Raw genomic sequence first — 18,284 nt, forward strand, 5'->3', positions numbered from 1 at the left:
GTGCGTGAGTACCTTGTTTGATGTATTTAAATCGCGAGTTCTTGAAATCATGCACACCGTCACAAATATAGATAAGGTACTAACAGGAACACAGACTCAATGACCAAGTTGACTCAAGGTGAACTTCAAACAAACATTTAATACAGAATGGGTCACAGTCTAGTCTGTCACTAATAACGATGTTATCCCCTCAAGAGTCTAGCAGTAACTGATCAATAAAAGTCTATTCTAATCTCTAACCCAAAGTCTATGTCGTCACTATAACATGTATGTTCACTGTCAGTCTAATAAAGTGCGCAACCCAACTCACTAGACTAGCTGTCTAACACTATAGGCCTGATGTACCTCGAGCATCGCCTAAGACCCAAGTGCACAGCCGTCGACCAGTGGAAGCAACCACATCAAGAGATAGCAGGATGATAGTAACACTCCCTGGCTATAGGCACACAAACCAATCAAATGATGAACACTTATGCCAAATTTTTAGGTCAATCTCTATCTATGGCCTCCTTTAGACTATGTATCATCTCATGGAAATGAGATGAATGCCTGGAAATTAGCTGCGGTCGGAACGATGTCGCCCACACATCATTTCCCCCTTTTCCAAGCAGCTGATGTATCCAAAGGAACGGCAGTGCTGATACAGTTTGGGGTCAGTGGTGTCACAGGTTCTGCTAAAGTGTAGCAATGGGTGCTGCAAACTGCCTAAGGTTTGTCAGCTCCTGATTTTTCCTCAGGGTTGACTCCTGAAGCTTTTCTTATGATTGGGTATAGCTGCAAGGCAACAGAGGTTTGAATTCTGAGTTTTCCTTCTCTTAGGTGGGTAGCCAGCCATTGCTAACGAGCCCCTCCTCCAGAAGCTTTGCGCCTTGTCCTGTTAGTGAGAACAGTTCCGCCGGACTCAATATCTGAGCCACACGTGAATGCCAAGAGTTGGACTGGTTGTCAGACGCTTTTTGAGACGCATGCCATTACTGATAAAGATTCATTTTATAGGTAGTGGAGTGCTTACATCCATTACCACTTCCGGCAATGACAACCTTGTGGAACCATTACATTACATCAATGTAAATTTAGTAGAGTAAAGTTATATTGTACATTACTAAAGCCATCTTCTACCCAACATATAATTCTTTTACGAAAAAATATTTATAATACTATACCTTGTATATGATCTGTTTGCCTGTGTAATACTCTGTTGCTGTCTCTATAATAGCTTAAGGAATACAAGTGTTAGCCTACAGAAGTCCCCTAGACATCAAACGACAGCCATCCAACACAACCCATGTCACCTAACTTATTATAGATCACAATGAAGATGTATTCAGTCGAAAACTGTACACAAAAAAAAACAACTGATTGTAATATACACAACGTTATAAGATATCTCTTTGCACTGACAAGCAATCCATCTCACAGTGGATTTATATAACACACATCCTTACCTTCATACATACAGACACACACAAACTGGTTCTCAACACTTACACACGCAGCAGCTGTCTTTCATCTGTCTTTCATCGCTGTGTTTTTATTATTCTTAAGTCACCACACTCAAATCAAAACAAACAGTGTCAATATATATATAGATCATAACTGACTCTCTGTCCCTCTAAGCCATAACAAATATGACACCAAAACAACAACATAATAAGGTGTCTCACAGCTATAATAATAATCAACAGGAGTCGAGTAAGCCTAAAGGTAAAACGTAGGAAGAGAAAAATAACTGTCTATATTCTTAGTTTCCCTTTAAGACCTTGTAATCTATGGGGCATCTGTTTCTGTGGCGCTGTTAACGAGGGTGTCAGGTTGCCAGCACAACGACCAACCGCCCTTAGTTTTCCCCAACTAATATCAGGTAGAGCTGTGTGGACTCAGAGGCGCCCTAAAGATCCCAAAAAGAAATATTCCAGTCTTTAAAAGAATTCGAACCCGGGACCTTCCGTTTGGACGCCAAGCGCCTTACCGCAAGTCACCGCTCTTCACATATTTTATTTTTTTCAAATATATGAAACAATTTAGATAGTGCTAGTCCTGAAATTCTCTCAATTTGTGTATCGCATTTTTACTGACAATAAATTTATCTAATTTTAAAATCGTATTGCTTTTCTTTCTAATGGAGATTCTCGTGAGTGGAGGCAAATCCATACATACCGAGCCTTTATGGTGCCTAGGAAGTAAGAAACACGGAAGTATCAATAAGTGTTTCAATAAATCATGAAGTAATTTTGGGGACACATTGGCTGGCTTGGTCATGTTCACAGGAAGACTCAAGGTTGACTTTTCCAGGACATTCTGTATGATGATCAAATAAAAAAGCATTACTGCCACTTGGCGTCCACTTTTACGGTATAGCAATGTATGCAAACGCGACATGAAGCTTTTCCAAAGCGACACTATTAGTTGGGAAAAAGAGGCACTGGATAGATCCACATGGAGAGAGAGCATAAAGAAAGGTCCTGGATTGTAGATGCCATACACAGCAGTAGTAGAAAGAAGGGTGAAAGTACAGCAGCGCCTGGTGATTACAGATGCCCAACAGGTGACCACAGCTGTGTATCAAGGATTGGCTTTTGAGTCACACAAGAAGTTGAAAATGGAAAGGATTGTCTCTCGAGACATAAAATGCCACAGAACAGCATCAAATTAGTTTTTTTGATTGTGCCTCAAAGTAAATTAGTCAACAGTCATCTTTCCATTTAGCGTCCTCGACGTTGCTTATTTTACCTATTTCAAAATATCTCCTAATTTTTACTTTTTAATTTTCTTACTTTTTGTTTTTAATACCTCTATTTAAGCCAGAACTTCATGGAGCCTGGAACCAACCAGGAACCAGTACAGCTGATCTCAAAAAATGGCTCTAGTTTGACTGTTATCATTTTTCAATTAAAAAATTAAAAAAAAACATAGTAATTTAGCGAGAAATCTATATAGGGATAGGTCTAATTCCAAAATCGACTTTGGAAGTACTATGACATTCTTCAACTATCGATTCGGGAGTTTCCGAATGTAAGGCTTTATTGCTTTAAGAGTTTAATAAATGAATGTTGTAGGAAAATTGTGCGCATCGTTTTCTAAGTCTAGATCTAGATCATTGGAATATTTAAAAGTGTACTAGATCTGTACACTCGTTGAACTAGGATTCTTTCTCAGCGAGAAGGGGAGAGGGGACGGAGTTAAAGTGTACTTTAAAAAAAAAATCTAGCAGTCATTTGATGTATGAGAGAAAGACATTGGCTCTATGAGTTGTAGAAAGGAGGTATTGTCTTTGGAAAAAAGTAATTTTTATGTTTTTCATGTTTTAAAAATTAGTTTCCATTATATCGCTACCACATTTCTTTATATTATTTTCTCTTCTTTTTCTCCTTTTTACAAAGTAATTTCTCAATATCAGAATCAGAAATTAATAAGGAAGATTATCACAATAAATAGAATTTTATTGAATGATCAGGGTAATGAACAACAGCCGTGCACATTAGTATAAATTTATAAATTTGTAATAACATGATGCTATTGACGGTCGTCGACTTGTAGCACCAAACTGCTGGTACACAGCTAAAGCGCTAAAACCGTATTATATCTAAACTTATAAACCTTAAAATTACTTTCAAAATTTCTGCCGTAAGAAAAACTGAATAAAACTTTTATGACGTTGGAATTTTTACAAGTTAATATTAGATCTGGACTTCGGTATTACCATTTTCATAACAAAATTTAATTTACTTCAATAACATGGCCTTTCATTCTCATGTTCTGCCGATTTACAGCTGTATGTTCTAACATGAGTGTATTTATATGAAGCAACGGTCAGCAAATTTACTTTTTAAACAAGAAATAGAAAAAAAAGAGTACTTTTTATAAACAAAGCTTATTAAAGGGAAAGAACCGCTAATTATTGCCATTTATCTTAACATGGCAGGGTTTAGCTCTCTTTCTGCTATACAAATAAAAATTAATTACTTAGTACTAAATGATTAATAAATAGAATTTTCGGATTGATTTGTGTATTGTCAACAATTATGAATAATTATGCAAAATTTCATCTTGATCTGAGAATTGGTAAATGGAGATAATACGTGTCAATTGGGATTAAATCCATATATTTTTTATATAAATTCACATTTCTCATTAAGTAGCAATTATTCCCCTTGTTTCAATTTCAAATAAAATAATCAATCACCAATAATTAATTAACTGAATGGTAATTTTATTCTGATTGATTCATGTCTTGTCAGGTTTTATATATAATTGCGCAAAGTTTTAACATGATCCGAGAATGGGAAATGGAAAAAAATAACCACATGTTCAAACGTTTTACCAGACAGACATAGAGACAGACAGACAGAGTGAGTTGATGTAAGCTTTGTAAAAAAAGCAAGTAGTTTTTGCTATCGCGCTGAAAATGTATATATGCTATTAGCTTTTGAGAACTAAATGTGACCAACTTACGGTCGGACAGACAGACAAACTTCATTGCACTAACAGCGGCTTTCCAACTTTCAGCTGATATTGCACATAACTCAGCAGAAACAGATGTATACTGTTTGACATCTTATTTATAGTTTAGTTATTTAGCGACGCACCATAGAAGACGCATATTGAACGCGACTAGTGACGTTTGGGATATCTTGGGTTAGAGACCGGAAAATCAGTTAGCGATATAATCCTCTAGGGTAACGACGTGTTTAGTGACAGAGACTTTTACTGTGGCCTTTTCTTAGAATAAATACATGGTACATTGTTCTTCAGCGTTGACTACATCTCTTTACTAGTTAAAACCGATGTGTTTGTTTTGTCTGGATTGGTGATCAACTACACGGAATACACCCGAACAATAACACCCTAACGCTTGCAGAGTAAGTGGTTGAAATTCAACAGTCATCTATAGTTGACCTCAAGACAGCCTGAACAAGCAACATCACAATACATAAACATAAAACAGTCGTACAGATCACAGATTATAATCGAGCTCTCTAGCAGTTCATGCGTATCACTGCTTCAGTCTGGGTAACAGATGTACACATTGCACACCTCAGAGAGATCAATAAGACGGCAGTCTGTATAATGCAGTATATTAAAGAAATCACATAGGTCTGTGTAGAATGCTTTTATCGGAATATAAATAATGAAAACATTGGCAGTGTCTTTGTATTAGAAAATAAGTTATCTATAAAAATGTTAACAAAATTTACAATTTACAACAAAGCAAATGCATAATGTATTCAAGAGCGAATATTTTCTGTATGATCAATGTATATATTATTAAGAACTAGTCGACCCGCGGAGTAGCATACGCCGCTTTTTGGGGTGGGTTTTGGTTTGACAGTGTGCGCATGCCTGGAGAGCGAGGAATGTGTGGGTGCGGGAGGGAGCGGGTGGAGGGTTAGAGAGTCGGCGTGCGTGCGTGGTGTCTTGCATGGTTGGGCAACGTCGCTGCGAAAGTTACGTGGGGTAGCTTTAGTCCGACTTGCAGAAATAAAAGTGTTATCTTTTCATCACTGTTCCACTCGAGGGCTAATGAGTCGGCGTGCGTGGTGTCTCAAATGGTAGGGCGACGTAAAGAATTATATATATATATATAGATTCCGATTTGACATTCTTATTCAGTATAACGAAAGATGAAATGTAAATTATATACTTAATTTGAGCTTAACCCGTACATTAGCCTCTAATCTTCAGAATTGTAATTCCATTTTGTATACACTCGTTGTATAACAGCTCAGCGCTTTAAGGGTTAAAGAACAACAACAGATTGATACAACATACAGTAAAGTTCCACTTTCAGACCTTGTGATCTTTGGGGTAAATGATGTAAAGGTCATCTGTTTCTGTGGCCCGGGTTAACAAGGGTGTCATGGGGCCATCAAAACGACAAACTGCCTTTACTTTCCCCCAACTAACGTCAGGTACCCATTAGAGCAGGGTGGACTCAGAGGAGCCCTTAAGCTTCCGAAAGTAAAAATCCCGGTATTCGAACCCGGGACTCCCTGTTCGTAAGCCAAGCGCTTTACCACTCAGCCAGGTGAAGCTGCAGGTTTAAATTACTGAATATAAAAGGACAAAATACTTGACTCTAAGAAACCCTGAGACAAGTTATAGGTAAAACACAGAACGTTTAGACCACGGAGCTTTTCTCAGCTTCAAACACACATACAAACAAACACACACATACAGAGAGAGAGAGAGAGAGAGAGAAAGAGAGAGAGAGTGATAGAGAGAGAAAGAAGAGAGACAAAGAAGTCGTCTGCCGTATGTACTGTCGTCTCGAGTGCCCCACGTTCAAACCTTAACCCTGACGTTCTGCTAGAAGTATGCACTTAGTTATAATAATCTTCAGTTTTGAAGGAACATTCGAAGCGTATCAAACTAACAAGCAAACAGGTAAACTTAGCTTTTACCTGTCCAATCTGGTGGTTGGCTTCCGAGACATTAAAGCCAGGCCTACACGTTGATCTCCAAGTGTGGTAAATTGGGAAAGGGCGATTATAGCATGTCGTTCATAGGTGTGACAGAAACAAATATTAAGGGGGAAGGGAAGAGTTGAACTGCGACCTGTATAAACTGTGTCTCGTTCTATAACAATATGTGTACATATTTTGACTGTGTACGGATGGTTAGTGCCTGACACGTTAATAACTGGGTTTTCTAAGTATATAAAGAGATGTTTTCTTTTGAACAGAATACAGTTTAAATAGAAAAAATAAAGGGAAAGCTAAAATCAGCTGAAAGTTTAACTGTCTTAGAATCCCCCAAAAAATATAAATCAATTAAAATATAAAATACGTTTTAAAAAATATTGTTATCTATGGAGAAGAACTTTTTATTCACAAAACTATCTCTCTATAAATGTAAACTCTTTTTTCTCTCTTTTTCGTTATCAAGCCAAGTGATTAGCAACAATTAATTGAAAGCTGTTTAATATTTTTTATTGGTTCATGTTTTGTTAGTACAATAAATAATTGTGTAAAGTTTCAACAGGATCCGAGAATGGGTGTGGACGAAATAGCCTTTATAAATATATAAAAGGACGAAATCCCACATATTAAGTAAATATATCTTAATACTGAAGGATAATTTTCATTTTTTGTTATCAAACAAAAAAAAAATTTCTAGTAAGTAATTGAATAATGATTTTGTTAGGTAAAATAAATGTGTAAAAGTGGTCCACTCAGTCAGGTTTTTAATATTTTCAACATGAGTGAGGCTATGAACAACTAGCTATGAACAACTAGCTTTGAACAACTTGCTATGAACAACTAACTATTAACAACCACAACCCTATCAACATTCTTAGAGAAATAAGAGACGTGTGGGTGTCGAATCTTAATGTATTGTTATGAGGTGGAGATTAATTATTAATGTTATATAATAATTACATTGTTAATATTCATATCTTTTCAATGAACTGTTTTGAAGTTACGGCTAGCGTGAGCTTGACCTAATTGAAGTTCAGTGAAGGAATTGATTATTTTGTAAAGAGCCAATGTTTCATCCAAGGCCTCAAGGAAAAGGCCTTTTTCCTTTGATTAAATGTTTAGGAATTTTCATAGCTTGGTAATAAAATCCGAGTATATTTAAAATTATTGATATTTATTACAAGTTGGTTTTTAAATATATTATATATTATAGCTTTTTATATGGCGCTACTTTCATGCTTATAGCATGCTCAGAGCGCTTTGGTCCAATCTCATTTGTGAACCAGTGGGGGGGGGGGGGGGGGAGAAGGGGGTATCTAGGAGTTGGTTTTCCGTGCTGCCTTTAGACGCTCGGTAAACGTAACTCTGGCCGAGTCGGGTGTCGAACCTCGAGCCTCCTTCTAGGTAGCCAAGCCAAGCCAAGTTCAAGCGCACTTAGCCTCTCGACTGTATATGCGTGCTAAATGCATTCCTTCTCTTTTCAAACAATAGAACTATATACGACGTCTCGATTTATACATATAAATAACTTGTGTCACAAAAACATTTAGTTTATCATTACCAATATGTTTTTAACATTATTTCAGGACAAAGGGACACCGCATGCTTGAATGTTTGTAAAATAGTCCGAAGGATCACTACTTTAACTAACATCACCTTTCCGTTTTGTTTTTTTACTATTAATTGTAAATGTTTGTAAAATTGGTCTTTTTTTACAAGAAAAAAAAAACTGTTTGTGTATATTTTAAAAAAGTAGACGGTGCACCAGAATCTAAATACACATGATATCGGATTTTCAATATCTTTCTATGTTTTTTTTTTTTTTTTTATCTAAACTGGACAAACGGAGGAGTGGCTATTCTCCTTTCGGGGGCCGCTAAAGATATAAAAGAGAATAGCAAGAAACAAAAAAAAAATGAATGAAGAAAATATTTAAATGTAAAATTTATGCTAGCATAGCCTGGGAATAACATAAACACTAGAAAGATAAAACCAATATGTGTGATTTAAAAAGACTTTAAAAAAAAAATTAAAAAAAAAAAGAAAAAAAAAGCTTATATGTATCAATTGTATCAACTAGTTTGGATGTAATTAATTTTGTAATAGATCTAGAGAAACAGCAATAAGTCTGTGCTATTACAAATATTTTTACCCATTGTTTTTGTCTTGCTTTTAGTCTTCTCAATACGCTATAGTCCCTGCACTTGTCTGTAGATTTAAAGTGGAAGAAAGGTTTGGGAGGAGAAAGAAGTATTTTGTGAATGTGTTTGCTTTTTCAATGCATTTATTTTTCCAAAAAGTTGAACAACCTGAAAGAAAGAAAGAGATCTCTGAGTGACTTGGATCGTAATTTGTTTTAAAACGGATTTACAAAAACAAAAATGGGGGGGGGGGGGGTTGGACGAAGTGAATTCCAACTCTTGGCTAAGTCTCCTCAAACTGACGTATGTGACAGGTGGGGAAATGTGATGTGTGTTTGGCGCGTTTTATGTCTAGGGGATGATTATTTTTAAAGCTATCACACACCAACCTATCAGCATATGAATCGGGAGCAGACACGCAACGAGACAAAGCAATGAAAGATAGATACAAAAGTTAAAATGAAGAATATTTATTTACATAAATATACATATGAGAATAAAAGGGGGGAGGGTTTGCATCTATCTCTAAATAATATTAGATTTAGTCATCACTCGGGCATTTAATAAGAGAGTATGTCACTTTGTCCTCTGACTTAGCTGGTATTCCTGTTGACGTCGCAGCTGGCTGTGTCCTGGCTTGAGGTTCTGCAGCTGGAGGTGGCGCTCTAGCGGATAGAGGGACGCCGGTGATATAGTTCTTGTGGAGTCTCAATCCCCAAAATCTAATATCTGTAGTGGGCACAGTAGGGGGGGTGGCCGGCTACCGTGGGCACAAGGTTACTGCGGGCAAAGCTGATCTGCCGTGGGCAGCGTAGTTGACAGGATATGTCCAGTGAGTTGCAGAGGGTTGGCGTAGCTATGACGTCTCACACAGATCTGAATCTATAGGGACGTCGCACCTAATAGCTTGACAGGTGGGCTGTCGAATAGGCGGGCAATGCCGATAGCGCCAAGTGGTAGAGTTGAGTAGATCTCAGTAGGCAAGTGCAGTGCTGAATAGCACTAAGCACAGATGCAGGTAAATAGATCGTTGATCCAATAAATAGGGGCAGGTCGGTGAGCTAGTGCAGTGCTGAATAGCACAAAGCACAAAGATAGTAGGTGATTCTTGATATCAAACAAATAGGCAGGTAAATAGGCAATAGGCAGACACCTGAGGGAGGCACCAGGTATTCCTCTAGGAGAAAGAATGTATGAAGTAGTCCAGACTCGATGGTAGCGATAGAGGAGTGAAAGGGTCTGGCTTGATTTAATCTACTTTATATACAGGCCTGGAGAATGTGGGCGGACACAGGAAATGTCCTAGGCTAAGAATTATCTTACAAGTGGGTGAATTAGACTTGACATGGGAGTCGCACATTTGAAAGGTCAATGGGCGTGCTGGTCCGCGTGATCTCCTAGATCAAAGAGAGACGTGGGATAAAAGGGGGGGGGAGGGGTGACTTGCATTCCACACAAGGTGGTGTCCACTGCGGCTGTCCTTCAGACATCCGGCGGGAAGACAAAAGAGATTGTGTGTCTACCTTTCCCCTATCAAGGGCAGATAAATGAAAGGACGCGCCTTAGTTATCTCCAAGGTGGTCAACTAAGTCTAGCCTGGAGCGGAAAAGGTGTGGCGGGTGAATGATTTAGGAGTAGGATGGACAAATAATTAAAATAAAAATAAATAAAATAATGAAAATATATAATTAATGCTGTGATAAATTTGAGTGACTCTGACAGCGAGTTTTTGACTTGTCACAACGTACTAACCACTCTGCTAGTGAGGTGCTTATGACTATAGAAAATTGTATATTTATGTATTATTTGTTTCAAACTTACTTTAAAGCGTCGACCAATAAAGGGACTAATTCAGCTTATACCACCACTTCAATCAAGTACAATTTCTTTCCCTTAATCAAGATACCAAACAAAACATTTAATTACCTATAGTTAATTAACTGTTTGGCTATTTTTAAATTGATTCTTGCTTTGTCGGGTGAAAGTAACAAATGTGCGAAATTTCAGCTGGATCCGAGATTGGATGTGTGAGAAATAACGTGTACAATTTTTTTTACCAGACAGACAAACAGACGGACAGATAGGCAGACAGTCAGACTGAGTGACTTAATATAAGCTTTGTAAAAGATGAACATTTTGGAAACATAGAACTTTATACGACGTTTCGTTTTATAGATCAGTGTTTCGGATGTTCCTTAAGAACGAATGCTCAAACCTCCCCGAGTACTGCAGGGATGGCGGGGGTCAGGTTCAAACCCGGGACCACTGAGACAATAGATCGCATACAACACGGAAAGGCAGCCATTCTTTTTAGTGTTACAGAGTTTTCGATGGTAAATAGCAATTGAAAGAGGACACGTTGCTGTCTTTAGCCAGTGGCTTTGCAAGGTACCTGAGGGCCCGGGTTCAAGAACATCTTGGTGGGCCCCACCTCCAGCTAATAGGACAAATTTAGTATGTGACAAAAAATTAGTCATCTAAATGTATAGACATTTCAATGTAAAGATAGTACTTTTAAAAAAAAAGTAATTATGTCATAACGTTTGATTCAGTTAGGGCTGCATGAACACTAAATGTTCTTCTAAGTTTTAAATTTTAGGCCCCATAAAGCCACGAGTCATGAGCCCAATCGTAATGAACTCCTTCTCCCCATGGTTGCTACGCCACAGTTGTGGGCCCCTATTGGTCGTGGGCCAGGGTTCATTGAACCCATTTGCGCCATGGATGCTGCGCCACTGTCTTTAGCGTATATTCAAACTGCCTCAGGGTATCGAACTATTATTGTGTACTTCATCCCTACGTCACTTTGCCGTTGTAAAAGGTCAAGGGCACGCATGTGGAGCCCTGCCTCCCCCTTCCCGGAGGTTATTTTCTGTTCGTGTTCTTTGTTGATCTGATGGTTTCGGTTGTCCTGTTTATTTTTTTTCTCGTATTACTTTCTACTAAAGATGTATAGGCGCTGTGCGTAGGGAGCGGAGAATAAGAGAAGGAGAAAGAGAGTATAAGAAAAAGAAGGAGAAAGAAAGTGTAAAATAGAGAGAGAGAAAGAGAGAGTAAAAAAAAAGAGAAATAAAAAGAGTGTACGAAAGAGAAGAAGAGTGTAAGAAAGGGAAAGAGAAAGAGAGTGTAAGAAACAGAAGGAAAAAGAGTGTAAGAAAAACAAAGTGAAAGAGAGTGTAAGAAATATATATATATATATATATATATTTATATATATATATATATATATATATATCAGTCACCACATTCTATGAGCGTAGTCATAAGTTGTTTGTGTTTAAAACCATCTCTTCAATATAAAAAAAGCAAATTACAAACTCTAAACTCTATGATAATAGCCAGAGAGGGTTTTGAGTTTCAACTCCCATTCAGCAAGGTTTGAAGCTAAAAATATATTTTCAATATATAACAAGGTTACAAAGACAGTTTGTGTGGAAACTCAAACTCATAATCGTCCCCCGAAGTGGTCCACCCAGGCAGGCTTCAATATTTTCAGAAAGAACATTCGAATGAAATTATATCAAAGGCAAATGACAGAATGGAGAAAGAAGGTTGACAGATCTTGTGTAGTGCTCCAACGGTCCAGCAGATCAAAGGATAAGTGAAAGTAAATTAAAAGTTAGATGTGAACCAGGCCTAACTAGTTCCCCTTTTCAGACCTTGTGGTATATAGGGCAGATGATGTAAAGTTCATCTGTTTTTGTGGCCTACGGTTAACGAGGGTGTCATATAGCCAGTACAACGACCGACCGCCTTTACTTTTCCACAACTAATGTCGGTACCCATTAGAGCTACGTGGACTCAGAGGTGCCCAAAGATTCCGAAGTTGAAAATCCCAGTCTTCATCAGGATTTGAACCCGGGACCCCCGGTTCGGAAGCCAAGCTCTTTACTGCTCAGTTACCCCGCCTCCCCTGAAGGTCTTATAATTGATGTAATAGTTTTGAAAAGGCTCGATCTCTTTATTTGAATCCTCAAGTATAAAAATACATTTCCATTGGGCAATAGTACTAGTGTAATGTATAATTGGAAAAATGCAGTTTACAAGATAACTATTTGTTTATAATTATGCCTAACTTATAATGCATACTAAATAGATTTTTTTCTCTTTAAAGAAATAGTAAACATTTGTTTGTGTGTAATCATAGTACTTAGTATAACAGAACTTACTATAACTTAACAATACAAATATAAAAACAAAAATTTTTGACAAAAAATCTACAACTGTGTTAAAAATATGGAAAACAGTCGTCTCCCTTAATAAAGAGCCTCAAGTGTTTGAGTGTTTAATAGTTAATAGTTGTAAAAGTTGTGTATTTTTTTGAAAAAACTGCTTGCATAAGTGATTCTTCTTCTTCTTCTTCTTCTATCCAGCTTTATTGCTGCTGAGCTGTGAGCTCTTTTGCAGACTGTGCCAAGAAAAAAAAGTGTGCTGTTTTCTTCAGTTGTTCAGCACTGCCGTACAGGGTGTTGGTTATGTTGGGCTGTAGTGGAAGTAGGGTCTGCCTAAGGTGGATTAGGGAGGGGCATTCAAAGAGGATATGGTTTACGGTTTCAAAGGAGTGGGCGAAGTGTCTGCAAATGGGGAGTTGTGTAGAGTTTATTTTGTTCAGATGGTAATTTAATAGTGGTGTGTGTCCTGTTCTTAGTTGGAAAATTGTAGATTGTTCTTTGCGGGGGAGGAAGTTAATACTGTCCAGTTTGTTAGGCATAGTCATTTCTTTGTACATGGCTCTGCCTGTGTTTCCTTATGCCCATTGTTTGAGCCACTCCTCTTTGTGATTGTTGATTAACATTGACCTTAGGGTGAGGTAGTTAACAGGTCTATCTGGTTGTTCCATAGATGAACCTGCCTTTGATAGCTTATCTGCCTTTTATTTCCCATGATGCCAATGTGTCTAAGGATCCACTGTAGTGTGATATTGATATTTAATTTTGATATCATCTGATTGATTATCACAACTAGTGTTGTCAACTCTCTTGGGCTGTTTGAGGTGCTGCTGTTAAGTGCTTGCAGAGTAGATTGGGAGTCTGTAAAGACAACAGTATCTGATGGTGGTTGCACTCCTTCATATAATTTCTTTTCCACTGTCTGGAGTGCTATGGAAATTGCCTCAATTTCGGCTTGGAAGTTTGAGCAGCAATCGCCACAGGGTGCACTTATTTCAAAGTGTTTATTTTTAGGTAAGATCAGGAAGGCATCAAGACCAGCATTGATGGTAGCTTTGAAAGCTGATCCGTCTGTATATATTTGATTCTTTTTTTAAGGTGTTATTTAGTAAAGGTGTTTTGATGGTTGGTTGTTTGTAGTTTAGTCTGGGCGTTATGTTTGAAAATCTGGTAATTCTGTGTTCTTGGGTAGTTGGTGTTTTAGGGCTAGTTCGTCAGTAAGTTGGAACAGTCCTTTTTTTTTTGGGTTGCTTTTCCTATTTCTCTGTGTTAGTAGTTTATTAGGATAATCGTCCTCCAACCATCTGTATCTCTAAATAGCTTCTAATGCTGCTGTGTTGCACCTTAACTTAAGAGGTTCAATATTGGAGTCTTTTTCACAGGCTGCTGTGGGAGTAGTTCTCATACCTCCACTGATTAGACGCAAGGCTTGGTTTTGGATTGTGTCTAATGATGATTGATAGGTTTTGTTGACAGCTACTTGTATGGAGAGACAGTTATCCATTTGACGTATCCAGTGTATAACTGTCTTAAGGTTTTCTTCAGCTCCGCAGGATGTTCCTGCTAGGTGTTTTATTATGTTTAATCTTTGTGATGCCCTTTCTTTTAAATCTGCCATAAAGTGTTTTCGAGACAGTCTTTGGTCTAGTTTTACACCAAGATATGTTGGATTTTTTTCTTTATTTATTGGTTGTGAGTCTAATTTTAGGATGTAGTTTCTTTTTGCTGTTTTGTTGCTGTGACTAAAGATTGAATAAACTGACTTTTCTTTGTTTATTTCCATTTTCCATAATTTTGAATATGTGGAGATCGTTGTGAGGGCTCTATTTAGTTTGGATCTACTCAGCACTGGATATGTATCTGTAGTCCAAATTAAAAGGTCGTCTGCATAAAGTGCCTTATTGATCGAAATGAGGTCTGGGAGGTCATTCATGAAGATTAGAAAGAGAGTGCAGCTAAGGGCTGAACCTTGTGGTAGTCCTTCTTCCAAACGTTTTTTTACGAGATTGCACCATCGAATTGGGTTTGGATTGTTCTAGTTTTTAAAAATGCCCTGATCCAGCTGTACTTTTTTCCATGGATGCCCATTTTTTTCATCTTCAAAAATAGACCTTTTCTCCACACTCAATCATAGGCTTGTTTTGTTGCAAATCTATAAAAACTGCTGTAGTGTGCTTGTTTTCATGAAACCCTTCTACTGTATCCTGGATAAAACGAAAGCGGTAATCTTCTGTTCTACTTGCTTTCCTGAAGCCAGCTTGTGCATTGTGGAGTGAGACAGTACTTTCTAGCCACCAATAAAGCCACCAATAAAGTCGGTTATTGATCATTGACGGACGGACAGACGGACAGACATTTCACACAAAACTAATATCGGGGGCCGCTAAAAATAACAACAAATTACGCACTAGAAATGTTATTAGCGTAGCCATAAAGGGTTTTGAGTTTAAACCCCCCTTTTAACTTGTGTGTTCCTTTGTTTTTTTTCGTCTTTATTCCTTCCTCAATCTTATGATTCCAATAATTCATAGATTTTCCATTCAACAACTTGACATAGATATCTTGTTAACATTTAACTTTGTACTAATACAACTTTAACTTCAACTAGTGCACCCACATACTGTTTAGAACTCATTAAAACGCCAGGACAGTTACAATGTAAAGACAGTTACAACGCAAGGACCCCGACTAACTTGCTTTTCCCGAATTTATATTTTTGAAACCGCATTTTCCATAATCATAGAAACCTTTATTCTAAATATTTTATTAACTATGACCTTCTAAAAACGTATACGACTTTTTTTTCCTGACCTTTTCCCCTGATTGGATAGTTATAATTAATACGTATTTGTTCTGCGACATCTTTGACCTGACCAAAGTTTCTGGAAAGAGGTAGAATTAGGTCACAGTATCAATTCGTGACACTAATACCCATTGACATGGGCTAAATGTAAGCTTGTAGTAGCACATACAAATTACAAACATTATCAAAGCAATATTTTTAATGTATAACAAAACACGATAATACTCAATATCAATACAAATAGGAAACGACCCAAACACATCCAAGACCATTTCAGCCACTAATATTTGGACCAGCATATATTACCTCTAAAAATAACCAAATTACATTACCAAGTACTTCCAGTTCTCAATAAATAATCAAAACTTTACTAAACTCTATAAGCACTGTAGATTCCCCCCACTCCTAACAATATTAACGGGATAGGGCTAAATAAACAAACTTATAATGTGTGACCTCTACACTGTGACATCATGTTGTCTTAACAAGATACCTTAATCTCGTCTGACTTAATAAGATCACGCGACTATCTATAAACTACATGTAATGGACTACACAAATAAAGAGTGGGGAGTATTGCATAGCTATACAGACGTCTGGTCAGTGTCATTTAGTTCAAGCTCAGACGAACAAATTAGAACAAAGTGTAGGCTTATCCGGCCAACTATTCTGCAGAGATATCCAGATGGAAACTATCATGGCCGGATAGTGAAAAATGGCCGGAGCGCAGACCCAATTAAACTCTAGAACGTATATTTCGATCTTTCTTATCTTATAAATTACAGAAATTGTAAGGATTGGTTAGGTGTAATTCTCAAATTTTACGACAAACGTCTTAAATGATAATTAAGATATTATTATTATGTTAGAAATGAACGAGTAGTCATTCTCTGGCACTGCCAGGGTCGAGTTTCGCTAAAGAGAAACAAAATTCATCGTAGTCCCTTTAACAGTTTCCACTGAGGAATTTTCTGGTGATGTGGCAGGTCTGCAGCAGTACCGCCCTCTGACAGGCAACGAGGATGTTCCTAGGAATGTTAAGGGCCTTAAAGGTGTCTGTGAGGTCAGTTGTTATTACCCCCTCGATTGATATAACAATGGGGTATATTGTTATTTTGGACAATTTCCATTTTGCCTATAACCTGGGAGAGGTTTATCATCACAAATGTTTACACGGAAGAACGATTTGATAATGTCTATATTCATTTCTCTCGTCCATTTGATCCTTTTGGCTCCTCTTGTTCTACCACCAACATCACCTCTCAATTGTGTGGGGTGCGAGTCAGGGAGTAGACCGACCTCTTGTGTTTGGTCATGAGGTTGTGAATTACCCTCAGTAAACACTCCACTCATTGGTGAATAATATTTACCGCCTAATTTATTCCATATTCATCGCTATCCTGGAAGAAGCAATGGGTCCGTTCTATTTCCTCAAAATTCAAAAATGAAGATATAAAAATGAACGTGCGTTAACTAGTTTATTTTGATCTACTGTCTCAGTAAACAAGCTTTTTAGATCTAGGTCTAGTAATCATGGAAGTTATTATTATTTATTTTATATCATTATTATTCTTTTTTAAGTCTCCTTTTCAGACTTTTTGATCGATCGTTGTAAAGATTATCTTTTTTCTCTGGTAGGCAGTACAACAACTAACCACCTTTATTTCCCCAAACCAATGTCAGATACCTATTAGGGTTTGGTGGACTCAGAGACGTCCTAAAAATACCCAGAAATAAAAAAATCCAGTTTTAACCGGGATTCAAACGTGAGATCCCTTGGTTTGGAAACAAAGCGGCTTTACTCAGCCATCATTTTGTCAAAAACAGAGACAGTAATTTTTGTTTTTCGACTGTCACAGTCAACATTTTTACGAGAACCGGTAGACCGCTACCAACCCCCCCCCCCCCCCGCCTCCCGCGCTATGCATATTACTAAGCTTCATTTATACATTTATAATCTTTAAGTTTATTTAAAAGAATCGAAAGCTAATCAAATAACTATATAGAAAATTTTTTGAAAGAAAAAACTGTCCAAGAAGTAAACGCAGTCTTTTACAACTTTGAAGATATTAACAGTGTCACTAAAGAGCATAAACCCATACAGTAAAGTTCTATGATTGATGAACACTAAGTAAGAAGTGTATCAATCAATCAATAAATCAATCAATCAATCTATCTATCTATCTATCTATCTATCTATCTATCTATCTATCTATCTATCTATCTATCTATCTATCCATCTATCTATCTATCTTTCTATCTATCTATCTATCTATCTATCTATCTATCTATCTATCTATCTATCTATCTATCTATCTATCTATCTATCTATCTATATCTATCTAGCTAGCGTTAACAAACATTAAAAAATTAGTTAAATCAATCACTTACTTTTCAAGTATTTAAAATCCACAAAGTGCAAAACGTCATTAGCCTAAAAGGGAGTTAACTGTGGGCATTGCGAGTCAAGTAGAGACAGACTGCTATTTGTTCCAGGTTTTGTTGACATGTTACTTGACTGGCAATCATCCGCCGGAGTTGTCTTCTCTTTCGACACTATTAAATTACAAACGACCAGCCTGTGTGTTTGTTGTGGAGTAACAAGAGCCACTCAGTAAATCACTGTCAATGTGTCGAAATATACCCTCTTACTTTGTTTTGGTGACTTGTTTGTACCGTGTGTACATTATTGTACATGTTGTACAGGCTCAAACCACATAATCTCACTATAAGACGTGGCCGGCTCAACGAC

At 37.3% G+C, this 18,284-nt stretch overlaps 1 protein-coding gene across 2 annotated transcripts in view; it reads right to left on the reverse strand.

Annotated features, from left to right (window-relative positions):
- The window catches only part of LOC106074202 (C-type lectin lectoxin-Lio2-like), a 41,821-nt gene extending 23,742 nt beyond the window's left edge, over window positions 1-18,079 (reverse strand). Inside the window, exon 1 of one of the 2 annotated variants that reach the window (XM_056011478.1) lies at window positions 1,164-1,445. The gene's annotated coding sequence lies outside the window, so the exon portion shown is untranslated. Of the gene's footprint in view, window positions 1-1,163; window positions 1,446-17,923 lie in introns of those variants that run through there. The other variant, XM_056011475.1, reaches the window with a different exon arrangement.
- Between the last annotated feature and the right edge of the window lie 205 nt (window positions 18,080-18,284).

This window comes from Biomphalaria glabrata, chromosome 14 (assembly GCF_947242115.1).
Source record: "Biomphalaria glabrata chromosome 14, xgBioGlab47.1, whole genome shotgun sequence".
NCBI classification, from domain to species: Eukaryota; Metazoa; Mollusca; class Gastropoda; family Planorbidae; genus Biomphalaria; species Biomphalaria glabrata.